This window comes from Silene latifolia, chromosome 4 (assembly GCF_048544455.1).
Source record: "Silene latifolia isolate original U9 population chromosome 4, ASM4854445v1, whole genome shotgun sequence".
In the NCBI taxonomy this organism is placed as follows: domain Eukaryota; kingdom Viridiplantae; phylum Streptophyta; class Magnoliopsida; order Caryophyllales; family Caryophyllaceae; genus Silene; species Silene latifolia.
The window spans coordinates 28,520,282-28,529,005 of record NC_133529.1 but is presented as its reverse complement, the minus strand read 5'-3'; the positions used below and the strand labels follow the sequence as shown (position 1 = coordinate 28,529,005).

Genomic DNA, 8,724 nt, shown 5'->3' with positions numbered 1-8,724 from the left:
CCGTGAAAGGAATCGAGACTTCTAAATTTTTCACAATTTCCATGAATTTTCCAAGTTGGTCATCAAACTTAGGCTTAGCTTGACGACTCGGAAATGGAAGTCTAATCACAATGGGCTCCTTCTCCTTGGCCTTTTCTTCACTTTACTTTGAAACTTCTTGATTTGTTGGTTCTCCTTCCTTAGAGTTTTGCACAACTTCTTCTTTGTCACTAGCTTCCACAACTTCATCCTCAACTTGCTTCTTTGGCCCTTCATATCTCGTACCACTCCTCAAGTGAATGACACTAACTATTTCATGTCTTGGGGGATTACTTTGAGGTGGTAATTGCCCCTTTTGTCATTGAGAGTTTGAAGACGCTAGTTGGGTCAATTGAGTTTCCAACATTTTTGTGTGGGCTAGGATATTGTTGATGGTGATGTCTTTTGCTTGGCTATATTTTTGCATTTGAGTGAAAAATTCTTGTTGATTCTTTTGCATTTGGAGGACCGCTTTTTGAATATAAAAACCTTGGCCATTTTGTTGATTGTATAGAGTTTGATTTTGATAACCTTGGTTTTGGTTGAAAAAGGGTATTTGGTTTTGGTTTCTCATGGGAGGTGGGGTGTATGTTGGTTGAGAGTTTTGGACATTTTGGCTTTTGTATGAGAGATTTGGGTGAAATTTGGTGTTTTCATTGTAATAGTTGGAATAAGGGGTACCACTTTTGTATGATTGAAAAGCATTCACTTGTTCATTTGTTCCCCTACATTCACTTTGGTCATGTCCCAAAGTTCCACAATTCTCACATATCCCACTTGGGATTGATGAAGATGCTAACATGGTATTAACATGATGCTTTGGTGATTTTGAGGCTTCTTCAAGTTTAGCCATAGCCTTCTCAAACTTCAAGTTTATGGTATCAATATGAGCACTAAGTTGAGCACCCAATTGAGTAATAGAGTCCACTTCATGCTTTCCTCCTCTAGTAGCCTTGCGAGGTCTACTATATTGTGAATTATGGACCGCCATTTCCTGAATGTTGTTCCAAGTTTGATTGTCGTCAACTTCAGTGAACATACCATTTGATCCCATGTTGATAATGTTTCTTGAGTCTTCATAAAGACCATTCCAAAATTGTTGTACCAAGAACCACTCGCTAAGTCCATGATGAGGACATGAGCGACAAATTCCTTTGAATCGCTCCCAAGCTTCATACAAAGATTCTTCATCCCTTTGCTTAAAACCCGTAATTTGAGCTCTTAGCATGTTAGTTCTTTCCGGAGGGTAGAATTTTTTGTAGAAAGCTAGAGCCAACTTCTTCCAAGAGTCAATTCCAAGAGTGGCTTTATCAAGGCTTCTCAACCATTGTTTTGCGGTGCCAATTAGAGAAAAGGGGAATAAGACCCATCGAATTTGGTCTTGAGTTACACCGGTTTGTGAAATCGCATCACAATAGTCACAAAAAGTTTCCATATGGGAATCAGGGTCTTCACTAGGCATCCCCCCAAATTGGCTTCTTTCGACTAATTGGATAAATGCGGATTTTGCAATGAAATTTCCGGTTAAGTGTTGTGGTGTGGGAGTACCATTGGGTAGGTTCTACTCGGTTGGTACGAAATGTGATGAAAATTAGGCATTGTGGGTTGGTTGTGTGATTGATTTTGTGTTGGGTTCTCCTCACCTTCTCTTGCAAAAGGGTTGATGAACTCAATAGTATTTGGTTGAATATCTACAACCTCACCAATACCTCTCAAAGTATTTCTAGCAAGTCTTCTATTGGTTGTCAAAGTCCTTTCAATTTCGTGATCAATAGGTAACAAGTTACCTTGTGATCTTCTAGACATGCAAAATATCAAACAACTCGAAAACAATTAGAACAAAACTTGAGGAGTTTTACTTCCCCAAGGCAAAGAAAGACACAACTAATAACAATCAAAGAAAATCAAATCAAGTTAACACCGTCCCCGCGGCCATTTTTGGTCGGTCCGCTTTGAGCTTAGATTTCGGTTACTTGTCGTTAGGAGCACCTAGACCAAAACAATATTTATAACTTCAATAACAACTCTACTATTAGTAAAGAGGCAAGTAAAGGTCGGATCCCAAGGGACGGGTATTGATGTAGGATTTTCGATTGCAAGTAGCGGTGTCTAGGGGTGTCGCAATTTGAGTTGAGATAAGAAGATCACTAAACTAAATAACAATTAAAGTAAACAAGCAAGATGACTAAAATGAGATGTAAACAATTGATTAAAAGCACTAGGGTGTCATGGGGTCATAGGGGATTCATGGGAATTGATCATACGAACATATTCTCAAATTATAAGCAAGCAATTATTGTTGTGATAAGATCGAGTTGGTTTATATCTTACAATCCTAGGAAGGTTTGGGTCCCGAAGCCGAATCGATTAGATTGTACAACACCTACAAGTAGACTTAATCCTCCCTACTCAACTATATGCATGGTCTAATGAGACTCGAGTTGGTTTATGTCTTACAAGTCTCATTGAAAAGGTAAGTGATGGGTAAAAAATGCAAGGATTCATAGGCTCGCATTTCATCAAACATAACATGTACATAAGTTGAGATCACAACAAGCAAGCAAATAAATTATGAAAACATATTAAATTAAGCATGAATCATCCCCCATGTTGGTTTCTCCTAATTATCCATTAACCCTAGTTAAGGAAACTACTCACTCATTTTCAAGTTTAACATGTTAACAAGGTTGTCAATCATATTAACAAAGCACAACATGATGAATAAATGAAGATGATTAACAATAATTAAAAAGGGATTAAGAGAGTTATACCTAATGATGATTCGAAAATAATAATGCAAAGAATAAAAGTACTTGATGATTGATGGAAGGTTGTCAATCTCCCAATAAACCCAAATAATCTTCAATTACCCAAAATAAAAGATGAACAAAAGAGAAATTAAGGAAATGAGATTTGTATTAATATTTGATTAGAAGTTGATTACAAGATTAAGAAGAGATTAGAATGATATAAACTACACTAAAGATTGATAAGAAGAACATTATCAATCTAATTAGACTAATGGGGTATTTATAGTGGGGATTAGGTGCACAAATTAGGGTTACTAAGGGCTTAAATGACGATTGAGTCCTTGAGGAATCACTCCTCTCAAGAAAAGATGCGGGTCTCCTTTTTGCTAGTCTTCCAAAAATATGCGCATCTTCAATGGAGCGAAGCAGAGGACGTGTTGTCCTGTAACACAATCCGAGCGTCCAAGGGTCGGGACGAGCGGATTCTCAGGTGGCTGGACGAGCGGCCTTCAATCTCGGACGCTCGGATTCTGGCAGTTTTGGACGGGCGTCCCGATGGTTAAGACGCTCGGATCTTGTCCTAGCCTTCCTTTTTCTTCTTTTCTTCCTTATTATTCCAACAATCCTCCGGGATCTTGTCGGAGATGCAAGGATTTCTTCATCATTGCCCATCTACTACAATATGTACAAAGGCCTTCTAGTCTTGTCTTCTCTTTGATGCTTGGTCATTAGATTCGATCAATTTAGCTCTATTTTGCCATGAAAATGCAAGGTTTGCACTCCTCTCCTACCAAGGAAACAAAACCTCAAAGAATATGCAAAACAAAGGACTAAAGATAGTAAATGACCCAAATATGCACTAAAAAGCATAGGAACGAGGCTAATTCGGGGACTAAATATGCTCAAATATTGATCACATCAAATATACCCAAACCGAACCTTTGCTCGTCCAGAGTAAAGAGGTGACAAAAACTAGGACCCTTATTTAAACTATCCTACTAATATAGCCGACATGAGACAATTAGCGGGTCTCACTCCGCCCCTTCAACTCACAACAAGACAACCATGAGGTAGGATGCCTTCTTGCAAGGCAAGGTGGGTCTTGCCAAAATGGCGACACATCCAAGCATTAAAGCACATAAAATCAAGTAATGGATGCATCTACAAAAGAATAGTCACTTTCCTTATCTAAGTGGCGGAAATTATCTAAAGGGGAAGCAATTTAAGGGTACACACTCCTTCAGAGATATGGTTTCTTCAAACTACTAGGCCTAGAAGGATACCAATAAATCACCTCCAAGTTGTGTCAATCTAGGGTACCTTTGTCCTCAATTGTTAAATGCTTTTGTCAAGAATAGACTCCCTATGGTGTTAGAAACACTGGAGGATCACGGAATTCCTCTTTTTGCCTAGACAAGAAGAAGGGTCGTCCCCTCTCTACCATGAACAAAAATGGATAAGATGGATAAAGGGATCGATAGTATTTGAGTTTCATTTGGGAGTTTGCTTTTGTTGTTGTTTTTCCCCCCAATTTCTTGTGGCATTTGACATTTGAGAATACTTTCTTTTTGCCATTTCTTTTGATGTTTGGCATTTCAATACTTGACAACTTTCAACTTTTTGCATTTTCTTTTGAACATTTTCAAAGTCACCCCAATTAGTAACGAGGGTGCCTTATATTTGAAGCATAGGAGTTTTCATTTTTGTTACTCTTTTCTTTTGATGCAATTGCAAACTTTTTCTTTTCTTTTCATTTCAATTCTTGAACTCAAATTTGAACAATTTTTGTGCCAATTCCCCTTGATGACAAAATGTGTGGTAGAACATGGATGAATGATGGTTGCATGGTTTCAAGGGTCACCTTGGAATAAACGGTAGTCAAAGAGTTATCACACCACAAGGTACTCTTGACTAGGCCTTAATCCATGGGTCAAAGGATACTAGCATGACATATCCTAGGGTGTTTTACAAGTATTCTAACAAGCAAAGTCTTAAGAAGAAAAAGCATATACTAGGGCCTATATACACTTGTCAAGCTTCCCAAATATTCGGTTTCACAAAATTTTTCTAACATGCAAACTACATGCCATGATGCAACTAACATTTATACATCCTAATGCATATGCTTCTACCAACTAATATGCCAAATAACCTAAATGCAAGTCCTAAATTCACATTGTTTCATACCGCATCAATCAAAATAAAGCCACATAGTCATTAATATAAAGAGGAAAAAGGAGATTGGAAAGATCATACCATGAGGTCTTCAACATCCTCATGTCTCGGATGTGGCGTAGTTGATCAATGTGAAAAAGGATAAACAAACACAATATATACAAAACAATATATACAAGTCTACACTAAAAAGGAATGAACATGTTTTGATTTTTTCAATTTTTCAATTTTTTTTGGATTTTTCAAAATTTTTGATTTTTTTGGATTTTGAATAAAAGTCAAGTTAGAATTTCCCATCCCCACACTAGTATGGGCATTGTCCTCAATGGCCAATACGATAGGAAATTATGCAATAAATATGCATGATTTCTAAACTAAATGCAAATTATACTAAGTTACACTACATGATGCATGTGTTTTTGTTATGGCGGAGAGCATAATTTAAATTAGCTTCCAATGCATATGCATGGACTTTCCCAAACCAAAATAGACATTATTTCTAACGTCTTGAATTTCAGGGGAGTTTATGCACATGGAATACAATGCATGAAACTAAAGATTGTCATTTTGGATTTTACAAGTTGGGAACAAAGATAAAGAACACCTTAATGAAGCCAAGGTGTTAGTCCTCCAATGTTGCTAGGACTCCACAAAATAAATGATCAAGATAAAATAAAAACAAGGGAAGTAGACAAACCATAATGGAGGTGTAAGAATGTAGGAGCCTCCAAAGTTTGCTAATCTTCACCCATCGTATCATCATCATCATCAACATCCTCCTCTCTTGAGGTATCATCAACTTCCATAGATGTTGAATCGCGTCCACTCTCACTTTCACTTGCTTGTTCTTCCCCACTTTCCTCTTCCTCTTCTTGAGCTTCTTCTTCTTGAACCTCTTCTTCTTGAACACCTTCTTCTTGAACACTACCCTCTTCAACAACCCTCTCCTTTCCACCCGGTCTACTACCACTAGGAATGCTAGGAAAGAATACTTCCATATCCGCCCAAATAGGCAAAGAACAAGACGGATCAAGAAGTCCTTGCCTAGCTAGATGTAGGAGCAAGATGTAGGAGGGGAGGATATTGGGCCTTGTAAGCATCCATTCTATCATTGTAAGCTTACTTGTGCATTTCCCTCATGAGTAGTATCAAGTAATCATTTCCCACTTCGACATCCTTGGGTTTGAACTCTTGGTATTCAAATGGGTAAGGTGGGGTGATAATGGAGGAGGAGGGCTCGGCAATTTCGCCTCTTTGTTGTTGAATGATATACTCGGTCTCTTCGGAGAGTGGGAGAAGGTAGTTCGGTCGGTGAACATTCAATCGACAAATTTTGGAAGGCAAGGTGAAAGATCTAGCTTCATTGGTTAACCACCCATATTTGTCGTCAAGAGTGTCGTGCTTGACCCACTTGAACTTGTGAATCATGGTGTCCATATCAACAAGATGGCCTCCTTTAACCGACACATAGGTGTTGTGTTTGTTGAAATCCCGGTTAAAATGCTTAGCCAAATGGGTAATTAGTCCTCCATTTACAATAAAGGCGGTGCCTTCTTTGCCACAATCGACATTAAGCCATCGTTCAACCAAAAGGCTTAGAGCATTATATGGCTTTGTAAATTCCCTTCCTATGTTCAAGGCCAACTCAAGAAGAATACAATCAAGTTTGGTAAGGTGATTAGTGCCATTTCTTGCTATCAAAGTATTCCCAATGACCTTATGCCATACTCTAATGCCCGGATGGTGGACTAAGAGAGCACGACAATCATGAAAATGCACGAATTTCTTCCCGGAAATTGTCATCCAAAGAGGAGCGGGGTCATACTTGATAGGAGTCTTTGTATATTTCGGGTTATCACTAAGGCCTAATATCTTACCCAATTCACCATAATTTATGCGTCTATCAACATTTTCAAGACGAAACTCGATGTTGGTTCGAGTCTCCACCCTTGTGACTTTCAAAGAACTTAAAAATTCCAAGGTGAGGGAGGGGTATGTCAATTCCCTCATTGTAAACAATTTACCCAATCCCATAGACTCAAATAAGGTTTTGGTTTGTTCAAGAACACCTAATTTTGACAATGCATCTTCACAAATAAACTTAGTAGGCATGATGGTTTTCTTTGCAAAGAGAATGAATTTCTCCCTATGAGAGTCGGAAGTGAAAGTTACCTCCGGATAATTGGATAATTGCTCAATGACCGGAGTTGTTGATGTTGTAGCTTCCATAGGGGGACCTTGTTGAACCTCCAACCTTGTCTCATGGACTACCAATGCCTTTGACAATTGTTTTGGTTGAAGAGCTTGTTGCCTTTTGGAAAGTGTCTTCTTTGGGGGTGCCTTGATGCCTCCTTTAGTTCTTGCCATTCTCCTTTGCTTGATTACACCAATGAAAGATTGAAATCTCCAATTTTTAATGATGCCCAAATCGATTTAGGATGAATGAATGTTGCTTGGTATCCTAAAAAAATCGACTCAAAAGTTGAAGACTTTGGTGTTTGAATCAATTGTTGCTGCAAAAGGAGTGATTAATTTTTGTTGTGAGGAAGTTTGGTTTTGGGGTTTTTGGGTTTTGCGTAGTGTTTGAATGTAGAAGAAATGAGAATGAATGAGGGAAGAGGGTCAAAAAGACCCGTTATATTTGAAAACGCAGCAGAGGACAAGCGGACCAAGGGTCTGGACGCTCGGATTCTTCGTAAATAGGCTTCAGGAAAAGACGCCGTAGGACGAGCGTCTTTCTGGAAAGACGAGCGGATTTTTCAATGTGAGACGAGCGTCTTTTTGGACGGACGCTCGGATTCTGTTACATGGAAAAACTTTAAAATGTTGCAGCAGAAAGACGATCGTGTTTCTTGAAAGACGAGCGTCCAGTATCAGATGAGCGGATTCTCGGTTGGGACGCTCGGATTCTTTGTCAGACTAGTTTTTTGAATTCTGCAGCTCTGCCAGACGAGCGTCTGGTGACATTGGACGCTCGGGTTCTTCAGGACGAGCGGATTGTCCATTTGGACGCTCGGATTCCTCCTTGACCACACAGATTCAGGTCTATCCGTGGGTACTGCATAACCCGTGTCATTTTCATTCTTCAATTCTCGTGTTCTTCATTGTAGGGGCACTACAAAGGCATGAATAGCCTAGGCAATTGCTATCCCCACACTAAGGTGAATATCTTGATCAAGGCACAAAAATAAATCCAAAAATGACAAAAATGCAATGAAAAAAATTGAAATGGAAGTTAGGGAGTTAGAATATTTACAAATGGTGGTTTAGGGAGGACTCCACCAAACTCTCATCCAATGTGAGATGTCAAGGGGGTATGTTCAAGGTGTTGTTGATGTTACTCAACACCTTGAAGAAGTAGTCGAAAGCTTGTTCATTATCATGATAAAGGTCCTCAATAGATTTTTGCACTTGTTGTTTCCATGATGGTCTTGGTTCATAGCATTACCAATATAGGGATTGAATATCCCTTCGAACTCATCATCCCAAAGACCGCAAACTTCGTCTACTTGATCATTAAAAATTTCTTGAGTTGATAGAGACACCTCTCTTTCTTTCTTGTCTTGGCCAATGGGGCCATCTTCTTCACTTGTCTTGGGTGAGCTTTTCAAGCTCTCATTGTTGCTATTTCCTTGCTCTTTTGATGGAGCATCATCCACTTTCTTTTTCCATTGGAATTTCGACTTCTTCCTATCATCCTTCCGGCTATAGTGATCAACCATAAAGCATGGTTCATGCAATCGTGGAGCTCTCATGGTCTTGTCAAAATTGAAAGTGATGG

The 8,724-nt window shown here is 38.9% G+C and overlaps 1 non-coding gene across 1 annotated transcript; it reads left to right on the top strand.

The window, feature by feature from the left end:
* Positions 1-1,139: 1,139 nt before the first annotated feature.
* Positions 1,140-1,246, top strand: LOC141654192 (small nucleolar RNA R71). The gene has a single exon (XR_012547756.1). It is a non-coding gene; the product is annotated as a small nucleolar RNA R71 (small nucleolar RNA).
* Positions 1,247-8,724: the final 7,478 nt, after the last annotated feature.